Source organism: Rutidosis leptorrhynchoides, chromosome 3, assembly GCF_046630445.1.
Source record: "Rutidosis leptorrhynchoides isolate AG116_Rl617_1_P2 chromosome 3, CSIRO_AGI_Rlap_v1, whole genome shotgun sequence".
Classification (NCBI taxonomy): Eukaryota; Viridiplantae; Streptophyta; class Magnoliopsida; order Asterales; family Asteraceae; genus Rutidosis; species Rutidosis leptorrhynchoides.
The window spans coordinates 48,219,701-48,245,658 of record NC_092335.1 but is presented as its reverse complement, the minus strand read 5'-3'; positions in this window follow the sequence as shown (position 1 = coordinate 48,245,658).

Sequence of the window (25,958 nt, the reverse complement as noted above, 5' to 3'; positions counted from 1 at the left end):
AAGTGCCAGTGCCCGAATCCAGAGAAGAATAATGGACCTGCACGTGGAAGAGCATTTATTATTAATGCTAGAGAGGCGTGTGAAGACCCGGAGCTTGTTACGGGTAAGTTTACCATTAATAACTTATCAGCATCTATTATATTTGATACTGGTGCCGATAGAAGTTATATGTATAGAGACTTTTACGCTAAATTGAATTGTTCATCATTACCTCTAGATGCTAAGTACACGATTGAGTTAGCTAATGGTAAACTAACTAAAGCCGATAAAATTTGCCGTGATTGTAAAATAAATCTAGCCGGAGAAACATTTAAAATTGATTTAATACCCGTAGAATTAGGAAGTTTTGATGTAATAGTCGGCATGGACTGGATGTCCAAAATAGGAGCTGAAGTTGTGTGTGCCAAGAAGGCAATTCGTATTCCTCGAAAGGATAAAATGCCAGTAATGATTTATGGAGAGAAGAGTAACTCAAAGTTAAAACTCATTAGTTATTTGAAAGCTCAAAAGTGTTTGAAGAAAGGGTACTATGCTATCCTAGCACATGTTAATAAATTCGAAACGAAAGAAAAAGAGAAGTGCATCAACGACGTGCCTGTGGCAAGAGATTTTCCTGAAGTCTTTCCGGAAGAGTTGCCGGGATTACCTCCATTTAGATCTGTAGAATTTCAAATAGATCTAGTACTAGGAGCTGCACCAGTGGCTTGTGCTCCATACAGACTTGCACCGTCTGAGATGAAAGAGTTACAAAGCCAGTTACAAGAATTACTGGACCGTGGATTCATTCGACCGAGCACTTCACCGTGGGGAGCTCCAACTTTATTTGTTAAAAAGAAAGATGGATCTTTTAGGATGTGTATAGATTACCGAGAATTAAATAAGTTAACTATCAAGAATCGGTATCCACTACATAGAATTGGCGACTTATTTGATCAACTGCAAGGATCATGTGTTTACTCGAAAATCGACCTAAGACCGGTCTATCATCAACTACGCGTCAAAGAAGAAGATATTCCAAAAACTGCTTTCCAGACACGCTACGGTCATTATAAATTTTTAGTCATGCCGTTTGGATTAACGAATGCGCCAGCTGTATTCATGGACCTCATGAATCGAGTTTGTAGTCCGTATCTAGATAAGTTTGTTATTGTTTTCATTGACGATATTCTCATCTATTCCAAAAATGAGCAAGAGCATGAGCAGCATTTAAGGTTGATATTAGAATTGTTAAGAAAAGAACAGCTATACGCTAAATTTTCTAAGTGTGCTTTTTGGTTGAAAGAAGTGCAATTTTTTGGTCACGTTGTTAGTAGCAAAGGAATTTAGGTTGATCCAGCTAAAATTGAGGCCATTGAAAAATGGGAGACTCCTAAGACACCAACACAAATACGTCAATTTTTGGGTTTAGCTGGTTATTATAGAAGGTTTATTCAAGATTTTTCCCGAATAGCTAAACCATTAACAGCGTTAACGCAAAAAGGGAAGAAGTATGAATGGACTTCTGAGCAGCAGAGTGGATTTCAATTACTGAAGAAGAAGTTGACTACAGCGCCTATTTTATCGTTACCTGAAGGGAACGATGATTTTGAGATATATTGTGACGCTTCGCGACAAGGTTTTGGTTGCGTCCTTATGCAACGAAAGAAAGTTATTGCATACGCATCCCGACAATTGAAGATTCACGAGCGAAATTATACGACGCATGATCTAGAACTGGGAGCAGTCGTGTTTGCATTAAAGATATGGAGACACTACTTATATGGGGTTAAATGCACTGTGTTTACCGATCATAAAAGCCTTCAACATATTTTCGATCAGAAATAGCTGAACATGAGGCAACGTAGGTGGGTCGAGCAGATAAACGACTATGATTGTGAAATTCGCTATCATCTCGGGAAAGCGAACGTGGTGGCCGACGCTCTAAGCAGAAAGGAACGGGAACCAATTCGAGTACGAGCGATGAACATAAAAATTCGCATGAATCTCAACTCACAAATCAAAGAGGCTCAACGAGAAGCTCTTACTAAAGAAAACATAGGAAATGAAATAATAAAGAAGTATGAGAAGCAACTCGTTATACGGGAAGACGGAAATCGATATTTTGCAAACCGTATTTGGGTACCGAAGTTGGGTGGATTAAGGAAGTTGATATTGAATGAGGAGCATAAGACAAGATACTCGATACATCCTGGAGTTGGAAAGATGTACCAAGATCTTAAGACGCATTATTGGTGGCCTAATTTAAAGACAGACGTTGCAACATATGTTGGGGAATGTTTAACTTGTTACAAAGTTAAAGCAGAACACCAGAAGCCGTCAGGGTTACTTCAACAACCAGAAATCCCAGAATGGAAGTGGGACGGCATTACCATGGATTTTATCACGAAGTTACCCAAGACTGCATGGGGGTATGACACCATTTGGGTAATAGTTGATCGTCTCACCAAATCTGCACATTTCTTGCCTATAAAGGAAATGGATAGAATGGAGAAACTATTACGATTATACATAAAGGAAATTGTTTCAAGGCATGGAATACCTATTTCCATTATACCGATCGTGATAGTAGATTTACATCAAAGTTCTGGCAATCACTACAGGAGGCTCTGGGAACTCGTTTGGATATGAGAACCGCATATCATCCGCAAACTGACAGGCAGAGTGAAAGAACAATTCAGACTCTTGAAGACATGCTCAGAGCATGTGTGATCGATTTTGGAAACGGATGGGATAAATATCTACCATTAGCAGAATTCTCATATAATAATAGTTATCATGCGAGCATTAAAGCTGCACCATTCGAAGCACTGTATGGAAGGAAGTGTAGATCCCCTATCTGTTGGAATGAAGTAGTAGATCGACGATTAACTGGTCCCGAGATTATACACAAAACTACTGAGAAGATAGTACAAATCAAGGAGAGATTGAAAACAGCCCGTAGTCGCCAAAAGAGCTACGCCGATATCCGAAGGAAACCATTAGAGTTTCAGATTGGTGACATGGTTATGTTAAAGGTGTCACCTTGGAAAGGTGTAATACGTTTCGGCAAAACGGGTAAACTGAACCCAAGGTATGTAGGCCCGTTCAAGATCATCGAACGCATTGGACCGGTAGCTTATCGACTCAAGTTACCACAACAACTCGCCGGAGTACATAATACGTTTCACGTTTCAAACATTAAGAAGTGTCTTGCAACGGAAGACCTCACCATTCCTCTTGAAGAAATCCAAGTCGACGAGAAACTACAATTCATAGAAGAACCAGTCGAAATCATGGACCGTGAAGTTAAACAACTCAAGCAGAGCAACATACCCATCGTTAAGGTTCGTTGGAATGAACGAAGAGGTCCTAAGTTTACTTGGAAATGAGAGGATCAGATGAAACAAAAGTACCCACATTTATTTCCCGAGAACGCAAAATAGGTACAACTTTAAAATTTCGGGACGAAATTTATTTAACGGGTAGGTACTGTAACGACCCGGATTTTTCCGATCATTTTATACTTATGAGATTAATATTTACATAAAATAAACCTTACCAACATGATAAGCAATCTAAATTGTTGAGACATATGTTTTTGAAAAGAGTTTTACACAACGGTTGACCGTCCAATTTGACCGATGATATCACGAACTATATAACAAACGATAATTATACGTTTGTGTATATATATGTATTTATATGTATTTAACATGATCTTAGGATGGTTTAACATCTCATTGTGTACTAATAACAATAAGTTATAAGTATACTTTGAGACTACTCACTTAAGCTTTCAAAACGATAACTATACGTAACGTTCTTTGACATATATACTTGTAACCTATAATGCTTATACAAGTATCGTATAAATATGTATTTAATCACTTTTAAAGGACTTAAATACATAAAACAATATAAGTATATTCACAAAAGATAGCTATATTTGAATTCTCGTTCCGATTTCTCAAGATTTCTATATGTATATCTAGGGTATATGTACCCGTATCATACCCAGCTTCTATACGTATTTACTATTAGTATATACACATCAAATCAACATCCAAATCAGCCATATTACTGCCCTAGATATGAGGTAACTAAGATTTGTAAGCTAGTATGGATATTATTACAAAATAACAAACTAAGAACTTGTCCTTGTCCCCCCCATTCACGTTTTTAAGGACCATCACCCATATCATTTCTAGTTCATCATCTCACTTCCAATTACCCTCTAACTCACCTACTTGAAAGCCAAAAGAAACCCACATCAATTCAGCAAGTAACCATGAAGACCTAGCTTCAAAAACAAGCCTTAATCATCATAAGAAATTCCTTTCAAGAACACTTCAATAATCCTTCCAAGTATACAAGTTTACTTCCAACCTTTTGATCTAACTCCACCACTCTTTGATTCCAAGATTATTTCTTATCTCTTGTAGTAACTTTGTCCAAGTAACTTGAGGTAGTAACCTTGTTCATAATCTTATTCAATTCATATTCATATAGCTATCTTATTTTGTGTTATAAAATTTTAATAACAAGAACATAGTTTGAATGATTTCAAACTTGTTCGCAAACTAAATAGATCCATCTAACTTGACTTTTAAAACACTTCAAGACCTGTAATATATCATAATGATATGCTAACTTAACAAGATACAACTTGTTTTTACAAAGAACACCTTAAAACTGAATCTACATCGTTGGAGTGCAACCGGGGCTGTTTTGGGTTGGATAATTAAAAACCATCTTAAACTTTGAATTGGAAGCTTATATTCTGAAAAAATGATAGTTCTTATGAATATGTTAATATATAAAAATCTCATGATGTAACTCAAAGTGTAAGTATTTTTGTAAAAAAATGATCATCTAGATGTTGTTTTTACAACGGAAATGATCACTTTCATAAGATTCACCAAAGTTTGACCTATAACCTGTGATTTCGAATGCAAACTAAGGTATTTACAGTTCATATTCATAAATAATGACTCGATCCATGGAAGTGGCAAGTTGAACCAACAAAAACGGAGTTATATTGAAGAAACTACGGCTAAAACAAAATTGGGTATCCGAAACTAGTTTAGCTACGAAATTAATTGGAGTAAAACTAAACTAATCATATCTTTGCTAATTAATATGATATTTTATATATATTTACTTATGATTTGATTTTATGTATTTCAGGACCACTCGTAAACAACACGAGAAGATTAATTATATGACCTCATGATTGTACGCAACACGTCATTTGACAATACGGTACTTTATGTACGCAACACGTCATTTGAGAACATGGTACCATGGGTTGAGATTAATTCTGATCAATACGAATACGATGGGGTCTTTATTTATTTTATTGAGCAACTAATTGTGGACCACTAACATTGGACTGCTAACTACGGACTAATAGATATTAAAAGTATTATAAGTATATATGTAACGATTATTTGAAAAGAAGATATGTTAATATATTATATATATGGTTAGGTTCGTGATATCTATCGGAGATCAAGTTGTGTTAAATATCTTCAAAGCAAAAGTGAGTATATAGTCCCACTTTTAAACTCTAAATATTTCGGGATGAGAATACATGCATTTTATGATTTACGTTATGGACACAAGTGATTAAAAATATATATTCTACGTTGAGTTGTACCACTGGCATACTTCCCTGTAACTTGGTAACTACTATTTACATGCGGTATTGTAAACGTGTATCCTGTTGATAGATCTATCGGGCCTGACAACCCCAACCGGACTGGACGACCAGTATTCAACGGTTGCATAGTACTTCGTTTCGGTAACTATACTTGGTACGGTGTAGTGAGATTTCATAATAAAGGGAATATGCGACGTTGATTAAATGTTAAGTATGGTTATCAAGTGCTCAACCACTTAGAATATTTTTATTAAAACGTTTATGTATATGAAATCTTGTGGTCTATATTTATAACGCTGCTGGCATTAAACCTATATCTCACCAACTTTATGTTGACGTTTTAAGCATGTTCATTCTCAGGTGATAAGTAGAAGCTTCCGCTGCATTATGCCGAATTTAAGCAGGATTTGGTTATGCATATTTGTGTCAAAAATAAAACTGCATATCGGAAGATTTGTAATGTGAAATATGTTGGAAATCGTATTGTTATTATCAAATGTAAAGTTTGTAAAACTAAGATTATTGCTAAACGATAATCATTATTATGCTGTTTGAACCTTTGATTATAATAAAGGTTATGGTTTGTATTATAAAACGTATGCAGATTTTGAAAAATGTCACATATAGAGGTCAATACCTCGCAATGACACCTATGAGTACGTGACGTTTATATTCGATATGAACGGGACGCTTCACAGGTTGACTTTTGAGATGACTTTTGTTAACTTTTGCATGTCGGTCTCGAGCATTAGGATTGTGATACACTATGACCCGACCTAGCTTGTTAGACATGTATTGACCAACATATGTTCTCTAGGTTGAGATCTACGGTTATTTTGCATTCCGAGTTTCGGTCACATTTCGATGAATGACCTTATGTGCTGCTAAGGTGAGTTTCATTTGTTCCCTTTTTAATTGCTTTTGCAATCTATATTTTTGGGCTGAGAATACATGCACTTTATTTTAAACGCAATGGATACAAGTAGATACTAAATTCTACACCGAGTTTGAACCGAAAATCCCTTAGCTTTGGTAACTAGTAACTGCCGGTAATAAGAACTGGTGTGCGCTAGTAGTTATATATGGATCCATAGGGCTTGACATCCCCGTCTGTTCTGTAATGACCCGTCCTAATCCATCTGGACGAATACATTACATTTGATTACATCACTAGATACTTGACCTCTATATGATACATTTTACAAACATTGCATTCATTTTTAATAGACAAACTTTCATTTCTTCGAAAAATTGACGGCATGCATACCATTTCATAATATATCCAACTATAATTGTCTTAATAATAATCTTGATGAACTCGACGACTCGAATGCAATGTCTTTTGAAATATGTCATGAATGACTCCAAGTAATATCTCTAATATGAGCAAATGCACAGCGGAAGATTTCTTTCATACCTGAGAATAAACATGCTTTCAAGTGTCAACCAAAAGGTTGGTGAGTTCATTAGTTTATCATAAACAATCATTTCCATTATTTTAATAGACCACAAGATATTCATTTTTCATAAACATAATCCTTAAGCAGAATCCTCTCGTCTGCATTAAGGTAAAAAAAATCCTCAAGCAGAATCCTCTCGTCTGCATTAAGGTAAAATCATTCATATGGTGAACACCTGGTAGCCGACATTAACATAATGCGTATAGAATATCCCCAAAACAAAATCGTCTCGTCTGTATAACAGAATCCTCTCGTCTGTATAAAAATTGAAGTACTAAAGCATCCGTACCTCGGATGGAGTTTGTTAGGCCCATAGATCTATCTTTAGGATTCGCGTCAATTAGGGGTGCACTAATTCTCAAAATTAGTGATGTTCCCTAATTCTTAGATTACCAGGCTAAAAGGGGCATATTCGGCTTCGATCCATTCAACCATATAATGTAGTTTCGATTACTTGTGTCTATTTCGTAAAACATTTATAAAAGCGCATGTATTCTCAGTCCCAAAAATATATATTGCAAAAGCATTTAAAAAGGGAGTAATGAAACTCACATAATGTATTTTGTAGTAAAAATACATATGACGACATTGAACAATGCAGGGTTGGCCTCGGATTCACGAACCTATATCATTTGTATATATATTAACACGTATAATCGTAATCGAACAAATTTTATATATTGTATCTTAAATTATATATTATATATTATATATATATATTTAATTTGTATGTATATTTAAAATGATTAATTTTTATTGTACTAGTAATAATAATTTTATAGTAATATTGATAATAGTTATTATAGTAATAATAATGATAATAAAAATAAAAGTATTGATAATTCTAATAATAATAATAATGATAGTTTTAATGAAGTTAAAATGATAATTAAGAGGTGATAATAGTAATAATATTAATAATAGTATTATTATTAATATATTTATAGTAATGATAATAATCATAATTTTAATCAAAATTATAATAAAGTTTCAATAATAAGAGATGTGTTATACATACAAATATAATCTATAGATTTAATTAATTTTCATACGTATTCCTAATATTATTTGTTATCGATAGTTAAGGTTTTATCTACATTTGCATCATATTTTTCATACTCATGATTATACTACTATCGATAATCTTTAATATTACTTTCAGTAACCTTTTCATGTATTCAACTTTTAGTCATCATTAACATCTTTTATTTTCAAAAATTAATAATAATAATAATAATAATATTAGTGATAATATAATATTAATAATAATAATAATACAAATAATGTTTTATGATAATGCTAGTCATAATAATAATGATAATGATAATGTTACTTATTAATGATACTAATATTCTTAATATTAATGTTAGTAGTAACAATACTTATCATAACAATATTCTTAATCATAATAATAATAATAACATTTATTCTAATATTGGTGTTAATGATAATTAGGATAGTTAATAATACTAGTAATAATGATAATAATAATAATAATAATAATAATAATAATAATAATAATAATAATAATAATAATAATAATAATAATAATAATAATAATAATAATAATAATAATAATAATAATAATAATAATAATAATAATAATAATAATAATAATAATAATATAAAAAATAAAGAGTTACAACCTTGAAGAAAAGCTCAAAAAGAATGCCACCGCCAGGACTCGAACCCACGACCTCTCGATACCCAACATAACACCCTAACCATCCCTTCTACCACTTTTTTCTGAATTAAAACCCAACAGAAATGCATTTAACTCGCGTAAACTTTTTCACTTTCATTTTCTAAAATATTTTCATAATCCTCATTCATACATCTCGGCCCAACATTAAAACTTCGGCCCAAAAACAGTTTCACGAGCCCAAACAAGATAGCCCAACTTAATATTTATCCATGAAACGAAAATATGGGGTTTATCTAGAACCCTTCGAACGGTAGTAAGAGCTAAATGAAGAAAAAAATATATAAATAAATAAATAAATAATACACAGGCCATTTTTCATCAATCATAAAATCACCATGATCATACTATTCTTCATCTTCTTCGAGTACCTCCATCATTATCGTCATCAGATCATCATCATCATACACGGCATCGTCACTATATCATCTCGATCATCATCTTCATCGCCTTGTTTCATTTCATCACCAACAGTCGTCATCTTCTTCATTCATCATCGATATTATCGTTGATCATCACATCATCCACCATTGCCATCTTAATCGGTTATCGTAATCATAACCAATCTTTAACATCATCATCTTGTACCATCAGTCGTCATCGTTCTTATTGTGATCATTAAGTCATACACCATCATACATCATATCATCATCGAGGTCATCATCATCTCATTGTATTTGTAACTATAACATCATCACCTTCCTTTATCTCCTTCGCGTTAACAGTAACTATAGCAGTTGTAGTAGCAGTCTGCAAATGGGTTTGTGAAAAATGATTTGAAACGGAAAACAATGAAGACGGCAGTAATAAGTGATCGATGGTGATGTTTCTTGATATAACCCAACGTATAAAAAATGAAGGGTTGTTGGTGTTCTTGTTCTAATAAGGACACGGTTAAAGTTTGTTCAAAACATAAATGAAAACGGTATAAGGGTGACGAGGTGGTGGGGTAATGGTGGTTGTAGTTGTGATGGTTTAGTTTGTTGAACCTCGAAAAGAAACAAAAATGTACAGTAGGAGTTGAGCAAGGGTTTGTGATGGTGGCTACAATTTTTGGTGATTCAAGTGGAACAGAAAAGAGAAAAGGTTGATGGTGGCGTGTGAGTGTTTGTTCAATCTGCAACCCAGGAATGATTTATAGCTAAAGAAAATCGAAGCAAGCAGCAGTAGGGTGCTGCAGGATCAGCGAAGAAGAAAATAAATAAATAAATGGTGTTTCGATCGTTGGGTGGTGATGGAGGTGATCATGGATTATGGCCGATGATGGTGAGGTGGTGACTGGTGGTGATGGGGGTCGATGGTGGCCAAAGTTTTATGGGTGATAATTGAGTTGAAACAGAAACATAAATCTTGCAGATGGATTTTATTTTTATGATTGTTGTAGTCTAAATGTGTGTGTGTGTGTGTGTGTGTGTGTGTGTGTGTGTATATATATATATATATATATACAAGGTAATAGAAAAATTATAAATGAAAACATATAATAATAAAATAATATATATCTAACCAATTGAATGAAACGTGCAGGAGAAAAAAATATATATATAACTCCTTGCCGACAGTTTTCGTAGATAGGGTATTGTCCTCTGTTGTTAATTAATGGCGGATAAAATAATTCAGAAAAATTTCCATATTTTTGAATTAACTATATTTATTTATTTTGGTCATTATGGTATAAAATTCAGTCATTAATTTAATAAACAAAAATTACATCAACTGTCCCTCTCATTTATGGGTAAAATATAAAAAGTGTTAAAACTTAACAAATAGTTCCTAACTACATTTTTAATAAGCCTAAAATTTATAGAACTCACTTTCGGGTCACCGTTTATTTTAAAATGATATAAGTTTGAATTTAGTTTGCTTAATATCAATCGGAACATCAAATGAGTATTACAATCATTTAATATTTATTTTTACTATACCTTATTTATATATAGTTATGTTGTAAATAATAATTATTATAATATTCTATTTTTTATTTTATTTTACATAATTCGTTTTAATAACAACAACATATAGTGTTTCGAATTATATTTCCAATTATTATTTATATATACATACACACATATATATTTACAATTAATTCTTCGTGAATCGTCGAGAGCAGTCGAAGGTCAATTGAATATATGAAATAGTTCAAACTTTTTTTTTTTGAGACTCATCATTACAGACTTTTGCTTATCGTGTCGAAATCATATAAAGAATAAGTTTAAATTTGGTCGGAAATTTACGGGTCGTCACATGTTCCAGGTGTAGAAACCCTAGCCCGAACTATAAAACAGACGTATACTATTTGAGTTTAGTACACGTTAGATTGCGTGTATTGTACATGTTGGTTGCATGTATGTTAAAATAGGGGTACTTATTATAACGTTAAAGTTTAGTTACCCGGGTGCTCAATCTTGTAGAATAATTTGATAAACGTTTCTGGATGAAACAGGTGAAATCTTGTGATCCACCTTTATATACAGATTATGCGCAACATTAAAACTATGAACTCACCAACCTTTGTGTTGAAACTTTTAAGCATGTTTATTCTCAGGTTCCTAGAAGTCTTCCGTTGTTTGCTTATAAGTTATACAAACTATGTGCATGGAGTCATACATGCTTTATTCGAGAAAATTTTGCATTAACAAAATCATCACCATGTATCTTATTTGACTGTATTGTCAACGGATGTATTGTTAAAAACTATTATATACGGTGATTGTCTATACGTAGAAATCATCAGATGTCGAAAACCTTGGATTTATATATTCATTTATGGTGTGCTTTTTCAAAAGAATGCAATGTTTAAAAAACATATCATATAGAGGTTAAAACCTCACTATGAAATCAATGAATGATGTATTCGTCCAAATAGATTTGGACGGGTCATCACAGTTGGCATCAGAGCTTGAGGTCATAGGGAATCAGAATTTGCATTAGTGTGTTTAACTTGTAATTGTTAGGATGCATTAGTGAGTCTGGACTATGACCGTATCTGTTTTTACCGAGTTTTGCTTATCATTCCTTGTCAAAAATTACCTGCTTACCATCCTTAGAAAATTACCTGCTTATCATTCTTAAGTCTAGACACATCTTACTGCATTGATTGCATGAATAGTGTATAGACAAAATTCATATCTTAGCGTATCTGCTAATTCATATCTTAGCATATCTGTTACTGTAACTTTGCTTGACATCTTCCAAAAATTCCTCCGTGATTTATGGAATTTGGTATTATATATACATATGTAAATTATGTATTGAAGAGTACCAAACTAAATTCTATAATCTTTTTCATATCAAAAATCATCTCCCTAATTATACAAGATGGATCCCGTATCTAGTTCAAATTCCTTAAACTCCGACATCTATTCCGATATGGATATTCACCTGAACTCCGAAGATAGTGTAACCGGAATGGATCAACCAATCAGCCATCACCTATTCTGGATGAATTGGGGATGGGTTCGTAGCCTACTTAATCATTGGAGACAAGAAGAAGGTGATCCCTTCCATCCACCACATTTCCCTCTTGGCGAAGAACCTGAAGCACTTATCGGCGAACCTGTTCGAGACACCATTTTCTCTCTCATTTCTAGAGTATCTCGTCACGATAATATACTATCTCAAATTCTGAATCTTATTCATCCTCTTGTCCGAACCAACAATCATCCCGGTGTAATAGAAGAAGTCAACGAGCTTCGCGCTCGGGTAGTGGCTTTGGATAATATGGTGCAAAGGTTACAAGCACCAGCAGCATCACCGGCATCAACATTACCATTACCACCACCAACAACAACTGCATCGCAAACCTCAACTTCACAATCTGTTCCACGAGCATCAACGTCATACGCACCATAGTTACCAAGTACCAACAACAATAATCGATAAAGTAATGCTTCATAACTTCAGTGGAGAAATATTCTGCGGCGATTATGTAATCTCTAATATCTTAAAGATTATCTATTCCAGTTGTAACCGTAAATTAGATGAGTGGACCGAAATGATAGAAGGAAGAGTAGAAACCTTGACCGAAATATTGCACGATTTACAAGCTAGACTTGTTTTACCAGCAACATCAACAGTACCGTCAGTATCACCAACACCGGCAAAATCTGTAGCACTACCAGTTCTGTCAATTCCATAATCACCAACATCATCACAAATCAACACCGCGTATATTGTATCAACGAGTTATGAAGTATTAACTCATTTCCCCTGAAGAAATTATATGTATGGTTAATATATATGAATTTTGAAATCAAAATGAATCTTTTCGTACTAAGCTATTACGTGTGAATCTTAACTGGTAGATACTACTCGGTTAGTTCATATTACTAATATGCAATGATGTACATCCTTCATTAACGACATAACCATCGTTAACTACAATCTCTGTTTCAAATTCAATGAATTCGTTTTCATAATAAACTAAGTGTATTATTCAATTACACGTTTGATTTTACACTTTCATTTTCGATGTACTCGAAACTTTCTAGAAAACATCATTCGTACCTTGCGAAGTTAGCAAGAGTTCCATGAGCACCAACATGATTCACTGAGGAAATATCAATAAAACTGTATAATGAAGTATTGATTACATTAGTGAAATACTCCGTGAAGATTATGAAATCTTTAATGTTTTTAGAGATTATTCATTTCTAGTTCTAGCCGAAAATCAAATGTGTTTAATAGTACATTAACTCATTAAATCCGTATTACATCCGAAGAAAATATACATATATATTTTCATAAGGACTGTAGTAAAATTCTTATGTACAAAATATTACTTGTGAAATTTTTAACGGGTAGGTAATACCCGGGAAATATATAAGTTCACAATTAATATGTTACACTGTACATTCTTCAATTTTGATTCAAAAATCATTAACTATACTCACTACATTCACAGCGATATACAGTCTTCCATAAAAATCATAACAACCATTTTCATACAAATTTCTATTACACATTCTGATTTTTGATAGATCAGAATCCGAGTCAAGATTTAACAGAAGATATCACTATTAGATATTCACATCTTTCAAACCATACTTTGAATTCAAAACTGTGCTAGATCCTTTGACATTATTATTACCGAAAATAACTTTGCAACTCCTTTTCAAAGTAGCCAGTTTTGTCACACCTCCAGCAAATCAACTTCAATTGTTCATTCGAATAAGCCTTATTATAACAATGACCCCTTTATCATTGTTACCAAGGAACCTTTTATATCTCACCACATTAGAAGTAAACTTACCAACAACTTCATTGATCTTTAAGCCTCTCCGAAAAATCACTCTACTTATTCATTGAAACCCTATCATGTACTTATCTACATCTTGTAATGGTAGTTGCCATACCAAAAAGCTTGAATCATTATTCTCGAATTTCGCAGCAATTCTACGCCAACAATTAAATATATATACATATAACGTCTATCTCCAAGATTTACATACTTCGAATGTGAAGTTTCTGAAAAACACCCTAAACTGCGAACTAGTTCTTGGAACTTTGAAAAAGCTGAATGAAGCAGCAGAAACTGTAGACACCTGTAACAGTCTAAAGTTTGATGATAAAGAATAGTGTGTTGGCAAAGCTCAGAAAAAGAGATGGTTTGATACTAGAAAATGGATTGAGCAAACTATGAAGGAGGCTGTGGACAAATCACAAAGACTAAACCTACCTTCAAAGAATCCAAATGATTCAGTACCTGCTGAAGTCATTAACGAATACCTTGCTCCTGACTCTAAACCTTTAAGGACAAATCTTCTTCATCATCCATCGATATTAGAAATTCTAAGATATCATCGTATCTTTCATTATAAATATCCTCAATATTTCTAAAGATATTTTCATAACTATTCTTATCTGAAATCATTTATCTCTTCGTGATATCAGTGTTACATCAGAAAGGAAACTGTTTTAGGTTCTAAATTCTGAAAAGTTTGAACTTAAATTATGAATGTTATTGAAGTAGTGTTGGGAACTGAAGCATGAGTTAGTATAATATAATGACACTTGATCAATGTGATTATATTATGTAAGTAACTAGAGGGGGGTGAATAGTTACTTAATACGTTTTTAACATTTTTTCGATTGATCACCAAATTCGATTTTACTTTGATCAACCAACTCAACTCAAACTTGATGTGTGTAGTGTATATGTTCAAAATGATAAATGAAGTAATGTAAAGAACATAGACATAAGGATTTATAGTGGTTCAGGTGGATGTTAACTGTGATGACCCGGGAATTTCTGACCAAATATTAAACTTGATCTTTATTGATTTCGACACGATAAGCAAAGTCTGTAATGTTGTGTTTATATAATCAATTACCTTTTGACTATTCTCGACGATTCACGAACAACTATATATAAATAGATACATATACATTAATTTGAAAATATTATTTGAAATAATATATGAGTTAATTGTTAAAAATAAATATGAAAAATAATATGTGATGTAATGTAAACTATTATTATAAAAAAAATAGATATATATTTATATATATAAAAATGTATATAAATATTACTTGTAAATATGTAAATTATATTAAATTCAATGGTTTAAAGATATATAATATATTTATTTAGTAGTTAAACTTGCTATTTAAAACTCTTTATATATAGAAAGAGAATATATTAAAAATGAACGATTTCGAGCTTAATTAGTAAACGTCAGTAACACTCGGTTGACGTTTTGTTAGTTTTAAATTAGATATAGTACATGTTCATGAGGGATTGAAATAAAAGTTGAACTGTAAATTGATTTCAAAGATCTTAGATTTGTTAAATATATTTTTACCTTTTTAAGTTTGAATATTAGTACTCCGTACATATAAATTGGAACAAAAAATAAATATTTATCGAACCTTTTTGATCAGGTTTCAAACAGTTAATGAGTGAAATAATTAAATACATTTAATCTAAAAATTTGAAATTTTTTTAGGAACTCTTTTATATATTAACTGTTTAGCATTAGACACGATAGTACACCATTTGAAAAACGTCAGTAGGAAGAGAACAATAATTATGGCTGCTAACTGTTTAATTGTTGACTTATATTACATGTTACTGTGCATATGATTGAATCCATGATTTGTTTTCTTATCAAACAACTTACATCATAGATATAGATATATAAATAATATATATCACTTATTATCACATATACGTACGAGATATATATCTATCACCAATCTATTTCTTCTTCTTCAGTGTAAACCACACCCACATAATCACTTGTGATCACCACCACTAAAATAAACCACGACACCTTGACCACCCAAGAACCACCACCATCGACTCAATCACCCACACACCTTTCACCATTTATTTTTCTTCAACTCATCGCCACCTCCCATCTTCGTGACCACAAACACAAATCACCACCCCACTTTAATCACACACATACACTTGTTAAACATGAATTACTACAACATCTTGAAGCACTTATCTTCTCTAAATCTTCAGTCGTCTTCAATAAATCACGATTACCACACTTCTCCACCACCTCACCCACGATCATCACAATCATCGATCACCTTCACTACCGGATAATCACCATCATTACCATTTCTTTATTTCCCTTCCTGCTGCAGTAGTAACAACCGTCGCCACTTCACGTGAACCATAACCGTCATCTTTCACCATGACCAAATATCTCTTATGTTATTGTTTTCGGTTTGTGACCCAAGAACTCAAATCAAAGAGGTGTGATATTCTTTTCCATTGACAACCAAGATCACCACCCTGGTAAAACACCGTCATCTATTTGTATCTATTTTATTCGAACCATTTAATATTTTTGTTTCCTTTCATCGAACAACTAACCACCACCCTCAACATTTTTTTTTCTTCTTTCCTTCTGTACTTCCTCCCGTTCGTACTGTTCTAATGCAGTGCATAATTGTTTTAAGTAAACAATGATGTTATTAAAGGAGTGATGGGGACAGAGTCATTAAAAAAATGGAGACAGCAATTTGCTTTATTTGTTGATAATGGGGGTGTGACAACATATATTAAATATTACACCCACAATCATATTACATTTTAGTCGATACTTGCTGTCCATGTGCGAACATGATGGTGTTATTAAGTTAGTATTAAACAATAAAGTGGTGTTAGGGATGATTGTAATACAAGAATGAGGTGTACGGTGATATGAAGTTGTGTGAACAAAAGAGACGATGATTAGTTATGCCATGAAATCGAATGTTGTTGTTAATAAACTGACGCGTTTATATTTCTACTTCCATTCATTAACGACGATGACGATGATCTTAAAATGGTGTTGATAACCGAGAAGGATGTTTCGAAGTATGATAATTATATTGATTGTAACGTGATATCATTTGATGATGATGATGTCGATAGCTGATGATAGTGATGATAGATAATTTAGGATAAATAAAAATTTAAAAACCCTACTCTATCAGATAAGTAAAATTGGTAGAATGGTTAGGAGAGGTGTTGAGTTATCAGGAGGTCGCGAGATCGATACCAGGCGTGGGCATATATTTTTTGAATATAACATAGTCCTTCTTGGGCTGTTAACAGATTTAGTAAAAATAAATAAATAAATAAATAAAAGCATTTGGGCCAAATTTGATTATTTGTTGTTGGGCCGTAAATGGCACTTGGGCCGACAGAGGAAAATAAGAAGAAACGGGTTAAATTGATTGTAGTTACGATTTAAAACAGAAACACGAGTTTGGCAGAGTGGTTTGGGTGTTAGCGGTTTAACGAGAAGTCGGGAGTTCGAGCCCCGTCGTGCGCTATTCTTTTTAGAAAAGTTTTCAAAGGGTATACACACTTATAATCTCATTTTCATTAATATTATAATTATTACTATTATTATTATTATTATTATTATTATTATTATTATTATTATTATTATTATTATTATTATTATGGTATTATTATTGTTAGTATCATTATTATAAATAACATTATTATTATCAACATTAGTATTATTACTACTCATTATTAATATTAGACATTATTAACGATTTTGTTGTAAAAATAAAATAATATCATTATTATTATTATTAAAGATTATCATTATCATTCTTATTATTAGTATTATCATTATTAATAAAGTTATCCTTATTATTATTAGCAAATTAGTGTTAACAAAATTATCATTTTAATAAATAAATATTTTAACATTAAACATACTTAGAACATATGACAAACTAATAATATTTCTTAAATATACTACTAAGCATATATATATAAATATATAGATATATCAATACAACTAAGTACATAGATATTAATAATGCAAAATAAATAAATATAACATACAATTTAAGATGTAATATAGGTATACGTTTTTGAATTGTATTTAGCATAAAATCTATAAAATTGCAAATATACAAATAATATATATATTAATAAATGAAATTTTGTGAATTCCATTGTATGTTTTAATAGATATATAAATGATATAGGTTTGTGAATCTGAGGCCAACCCTGCATTGTTTAGTTTATCTAACGTTGTCATATGTATTTTTACTACAAAATACATTAGGTGAGTTTCATTTGCCTTTTTCCCCTTTTACTCTTTATATTTTTGGGCTGAGAATACATGCGCAACTTTTTATAACTGTTTTATGAAATAGACACAAGTAATCGAAACTACATTATATGGTTGAATGATCGAAATCAAATATGCCCCTTTATAGTCTGGTAATCTAAGAATTAGGAAACAGACACCCTAATTAACGCGAATCCTAAAGATAGATCTATCAGGCCCAACAAGACCCATCCAAAGTACCGGATGCTTTAGTACTTCGAAATTTATATCATGTCCGAAGGAGGATCCCGGAATGATGGGGATATTCTTATATGCATATTGTTAATGTCGGTTACCAGGTGTTCAATCCATATGAATGATATTTTTGTCTCTATGCATGGGACGTTTATTTATGAGAATTTGGAATATGAAATCTTGTGGTCTATTAAAATATTTAAATGATTATTTATGTTAAACTAATGAACTCACCAACCTTTTGGTTGACACTTTAAAGCATGTTTATTCTCAGGTACGAAAGAAATCTTCCGCTGTGCATTTGCTCATTTTAAAGATATTACTTGGAGTCATTCATGACATATTTCAAAATACGTTGCATTCGAGTCGTTGAGTTCATCAAGATTATTATTAAGTCAATTATAGTTAGATATATTATAAAATGGTATGCATGACGTCAACTTCCGATGTAATGAAAGATTATCTTTTCAAAAACGAATGCAATGTTTGAAAAATGTATCATATAGAGGTCAAGTACCTCGTAATGTAATCAACTGTTGTGAATCATTTATAATCGATATGGACTTCGTCCGGATGGATTAAGACGGGTCTCGACAGTTAGTATCAGAGCGGTGGTCTTAGCGAACCGGGTCTTGCATTAGTGTGTCTAACTGATAGTCGTTAGGATGCATTAGTGAGTCTGGACTTCGACCGTGTCTGCATGTCAAAAGTTTTGCTTATCATTTCGTGTCGAAAATTACCTGCTTATCATTCTTAGAGAATCACTTGCTTATCATCCTTAGTCTAGACACATCTTATTGCATTGATTGTAAGATTAGTGTATAGAAAAAATTCATATCTTAGCATATCTACTAATTCATATCTTAGCGTATCTGTTATTGTAAACCCTGCCTGACATTTTCTGTAGATTCCTCCGTAACTTATGGGATTTTAGTATTATATATGCATATGTAAATTATGTATTGCAGGGTACTAATCTACATCCTATAATCTATTTCTTATCAAAAATCCTTCATCTGATCGTACGAGATGAATCCCTCAACCAGTTCGAGTCCCTCAGATTTCGATAGCTATTCCGATAGTTATTCCGATAGCTATTGCGATATGGATATTCACCTAAACTCTGAAAGCGGGGTCACCATAATGAATCAATCAATCAGCCATTCCCAATTCATCTGATGCATTCGTAGTCGACTTAAGCAATGGAGACGCGAAGAAGGCGATCCCTTCCACCAACCGAATTCACCTCTTGACAATGAACCTGAAGCGTTTACCGGCGAACCTGTTCGAGACACCATTTTCAATCTCATTTCCAGGGTAACTCGACAATATTATATTCTTTCCACAATTCTGAACCTTATTCATCCGCTCGTTCCGACCGACAATCATCCTGGAGTAATAAGTCAACAAACTTCGCGCTCGAATAATCAATTCAGAGAATATGGTGCAAAATGTACCAGCTTCAGCAACATCACCAGCACCAACAGTACAATCAATAACAGCACCAGTACCATCAACAATCTATGCTTCAATATCATCATCTGTACTTTGAGTATGATCTTCGTTCTACGTATCGTTCTACCTCATTTATCTTCGTTCGACATGGCGAATACGTAATCTCTAAAGTTTTAGAGATTATTTATTCTAGTTCCAACCGAAAAGCAAATGAGTTTAATATCATATTAACTCATTAAATTCATGATTACTTCTGAAGAAAATATATATGTAAGTATATTTTCATAAAGATTGTAATTAAAATTCTTTTGTACAAACTAATAATGGTGAAAATATTTTAACGGGTAGGTAATACCCGAGGAATATTTAAATTTCACATTAATAAGTTACACTGTACATTCTTCAAATCTGATTCAACAGTCATTTACTATTCTACTTACATCCACCGATATACGTATCCGTTCACCACAGAATAACTATTTTCATTCAATTTCATACTTGAATTTTAATCTATCAGAATCCAACAAGTGGCATAATGAAGAATTAATGGACACAAAAAAAATTAATTAGAAACAGATTAATTAACAATATGAAATTCTATTAAGAATCCACGCTAACAAAATCCTAGATAACTGTTAATTCCGTATTACCATTTAATTATCGCAGTTTATTTATCGCAGCTTATTTATCGCAATTTATATTCTCGCAATTTTATTTATCGTCATTTAATTTCTGTTATTTACTTTACGCAATTTATTATTCGTCATTTAAATTTCTGTTATTTATTTTTACGCACTTTAAATATCGGGACATGTATACAAGGTTTTGACATATCATATCGACGCATCTATATATATTATTTGGAATAACCATAGACACTCTATATGTAGTAATGATCGAGTTCTCTATATAGGGTTGAGGTTGATTCTACAATAATATATATAGTTTGAGTTGTGATCGAGTCTGAGACGTATACGGGTCACGACACGTATTAATTAATTCGAATATTATATATTAAGCTATATATGAATTATTGGACTGTCAACTGTGGACTATCGACTGTGGACTAATAATATTGGACAATTAAAATGAATTAAAATATTGATTATAACATATGAAACTAAAAAAAAAAAAAATTCTTCAAGTTGCCACTTGATTTCGTCTTAAACCTCAATTGTATCTTGACGATTACAATTTGCGTTAAAACCTTTCATGATTCTTGAAAACGCCTCAATCGAAAGGATGAATCAACTGCACTTCATCTACGGAAGAGAAGATCGATGCATATAGTTATGCACTTGAAAAACTCTCGGAAACTAAGTAAACATTTAACACATAACTGTGCTAATTTCTTTAGTGTTATTATTACCCAAAATAACCTTGCAGTTCTTCTTCAAAATAGCCAATTTTGTCACAGCTCCAGCAAGACAACTTCGACTTTTCGTACGAAACAACCTTATTATAACGTTGATTTATACGCGTGCTCTTTTATTGTTACTAGGGAACCTTTCATATTCCACCATATTACCATCAGCGTTTAATCATCTAAAAACACAATTTTCCTGAAACCACCTCGGATTAATAACCGATGATTCAGATATCATAGCATTAAATGCAGAGGAAATAGAAAAATGGTAGATGGTCTAAACGGCCAAAAGTTTGATGATAAAGAAAGGAGTGTTAGGAACGCTCGATAGAAAATTGGGTATTGAAAAAACAGATTGAGCTACCCATGAAGGAGACCAAGGACAAATACAAGGACCATACCCTATATTCAAAGAATCCAGATAATTCTGGATCCGTTGAAATCTTTAGAGGATATCTTGCTCCGAAGTTATGTTAAAATCTTGCAGAAAATCTTTCTCCATCAACCATCGAACTTAGAAATTCCAAAATATCATCATCAATATCTTCGATATTTCTGAGGATATTTTCATAAATATTCTCGTTCAAAATTATATACATCTTCGTGCTTCCTGTGTATCATTATATTGGAAACATTCAATAGAAAATTTTGTACCGAAAAGCAGATTATGCGAAACTATGAAGAAAACCATGGACAAATCACAAAGAATAAGTTTGACTTCAAAGAATCAAAATGATTCAATGTCTGCTAAAGTCTTTAGTGAATATCTTGCTCCTTACTGTAAACCCTTGCAGACAATAGTTCTATCATCCTCTGATCTTAGATATTCCGAGATATTATCGTATCTTTCATTATAAATATTCTCCATATTTTTAGAGATATTTTTGTAACTATTCTTATCTGAAATCATTAATCTCTCCGTGCTATCAGTATTACATCATATAGAAACTGTTAGTTTCTATGTTCTGTAAACTTTCGAGCTTAAAATATGAATGTTGTTGAAGTAATGTTGGGTATTGATGCATGAGTTAGTATAATATAATGACACTTGATCAACGTGATTATATTATAGTAAGTCATGCTAAGTCTCTAATGGGATGTGATGATTCACATATTATAATGTCATCACGTGCCATGTTACATAACTCTTTCATTCTACTTAACCTCTGAACATATCAGGAAAATGTATTCTTGATGGTTCTATCTTCCGTGATGTTGATAAATTTGAAAATCAAATCGTGCTATCATGTTCCTTCCTGCTTAGAACATTATAATCATTCAAAACTCCATACTTACGAATTCTGGACCATTATTCACTTGACTTGAAGTCGGGAAGAGAAAACAAAAGAATAGAGCTTTAAAATATAAGAGAAAATATAAAGCCCAATAACAACACGGAAATTACAAACCGTGTATATCAATGTTTATTGCAACATAAAGACACGGGAGAATTAAAAACACTATAACCCCAAGGGCAAAGTAGAAGAAAACAGATTCCTCCGGTGGAAGTTGGAAAAGGAGAATAATTGTTGTGATAGTAAGGATAAGGACAAGGATCAGAACTGGATTAAGCATTTTCAGAATCTTTTGGATGTATGAAATAAGAAGGAAAGTATAGGAATGGTGAGAATAATGGAATGGAAGAGTTTAATTTATAATGAAAATATCAGAGAGAGTAATCGAGGCAGATCACCGTATTTAATTATAGAGATCTTAATTTCCTTATTCGCCGAAGAATCAAATCTTTTAGATTTCGAAAATTTTCTTTAAATCTCTTGAATTCTGGAATTCATTCAGGACAACGTCAAAAGTTAAGACGCACCTTATTTTCTAAAATCAACCGTGACTACGTCACCGGTTAAGTCGAATTTACATTTATTCATTTCACTCTTTTGTGATAGCTTCGTTCGTGCTTTTCAAATAATCGAATTATTTTATCCTTATTACTCAATGGTGATAAAATTTCAATTTCCAACTCATATGCATCATAAAAACATATTTATTGTTAGCAATGACCATCCCACTCAAATTTCGGGACGAAATTTCTTTAACGGGTAGGTACTGTGATGACCCGGGAATTTCTGACCAAATATTAAACTTGATCTTTATTGATTTCGACACGATAAGCAAAGTCTGTAATGTTGTGTTTATATAATCAATTACCTTTTGACTATTCCCGACGATTCACGAACAACTATATATAAATAGATACATATACATTAATTTGAAAATATTATTTGAAATAATATATGAGTTAATTGTTAAAAATAAATATGAAAAATAATATGTGATGTAATGTAAACTATTATTATAAAAAAAATAGATATATATTTATATATATAAAAATGTATATAAATATTACTTGTAAATATATAAATTATATTAAATTCAATGGTTTAAAGATATATAATATATTTATTTAGTAGTTAAACTTGCTATTTAAAACTCTTTATATATAGAAAGAGAATATATTAAAAATGAACGATTTCGAGCTTAATTAGTAAACGTCAGTAACACTCAGTTGACGTTTTGTTAGTTTTAAATTAGATATAGTACATGTTCATGAGGGATTGAAATAAAAGTTGAACTGTAAATTGATTTCAAAGATCTTAGATTTGTTAAATATATTTTTACCTTTTTAAGTTTGAATATTAGTACTCCGTACATATAAATTGGAACAAAAAATAAATATTTATCGAACCTTTTTGATCAGGTTTCAAACAGTTAATGAGTGAAATAATTAAATACATTTAATCTAAAAATTTGAAATTTTTTTAGGAACTCTTTTATATATTAACTGTTTAGCATTAGACACGATAGTACACCATTTGAAAAACGTCGGTAGGAAGAGAACAATAATTATGGCTGCTAACTGTTTAATTGTTGACTTATATTACATGTTACTGTGCATATGATTGAATCCATGATTTGTTTTCTTATCAAACAACTTACATCATAGATATAGATATATAAATAATATATATCACTTATTATCACATATACGTACGAGATATATATCTATCACCAATCTATTTCTTCTTCTTCAGTGTAAACCACACCCACATAATCACTTGTGATCACCACCACTAAAATAAACCACGACACCTTGACCACCCAAGAACCACCACCATCGACTCAATCACCCACGCACCTTTCACCATTTATTTTTCTTCAACTCATCGCCACCTCCCATCTTCGTGACCACAAACACAAATCACCACCCCACTTTAATCACACACATACACTTGTTAAACATGAATTACTACAACATCTTGAAGCACTTATCTTCTCTAAATCTTCAGTCGTCTTCAATAAATCACGATTACCACACTTCTCCACCACCTCACCCACGATCATCACAATCATCGATCACCTTCACTACCGGATAATCACCATCATTACCATTTCTTTATTTCCCTTCCTGCTGCAGTAGTAACAACCGTCGCCACTTCACGTGAACCACAACCGTCATCTTTCACCATGACCAAATATTTCTTATGTTATTGTTTTCGGTTTGTGACCCAAGAACTCAAATCAAAGAGGTGTGATATTCTTTTCCATTGACAACCAAGATCACCACCCTGGTAAAACACCGTCATCTATTTGTATCTATTTTATTCGAACCATTTAATATTTTTGTTTCCTTTCATCGAACAACTAACCACCACCCTCAACATTTTTTTTTCTTCTTTCCTTCTGTACTTCCTCCCGTTCGTACTGTTCTAATGCAGTGCATAATTGTTTTAAGTAAACAATGATGTTATTAAAGGAGTGATGGGGACAGAGTCATTAAAAAAATGGAGACAGCGATTTGCTTTATTTGTTGATAATGGGGGTGGGACAACATATATTAAATATTACACCCACAATCATATTACATTTTAGTCGATACTTGCTGTCCATGTGCGAACATGATGGTGTTATTAAGTTAGTATTAAACAATAAAGTGGTGTTAGGGATGATTGGAATACAAGAATGAGGTGTACGGTGATATGAAGTTGTGTGAACAAAAGAGACGATGATTAGTTATGCCATGAAATCGAATGTTGTTGTTAATAAACTGACGCGTTTATATTTCTACTTCCATTCATTAACGACGATGACGATGATCTTAAAATGGTGTTGATAACCGAGAAGGATGTTTCGAAGTATGATAATTATATTGATTGTAACGTGATATCATTTGATGATGATGATGTCGATAGCTGATGATAGTGATGATAGATAATTTAGGATAAATAAAAATTTAAAAACCCTACTCTATCAGATAAGTAAAATTGGTAGAGTGGTTAGGAGAGGTGTTGAGTTATCAGGAGGTCGCGAGATCGATACCAGGCGTGGGCATATATTTTTTGAATATAACATAGTCCTTCTTGGGCTGTTAACAGATTTAGTAAAAAAAATAAATAAATAAATAAATAAAAGCATTTGGGCCAAATTTGATTATTTGTTGTTGGGCCGTAAATGGCACTTGGGCCGACAGAGGAAAACAAGAAGAAACGGGTTAAATTGATTGTAGTTACGATTTAAAACAGAAACACGAGTTTGGCAGAGTGGTTTG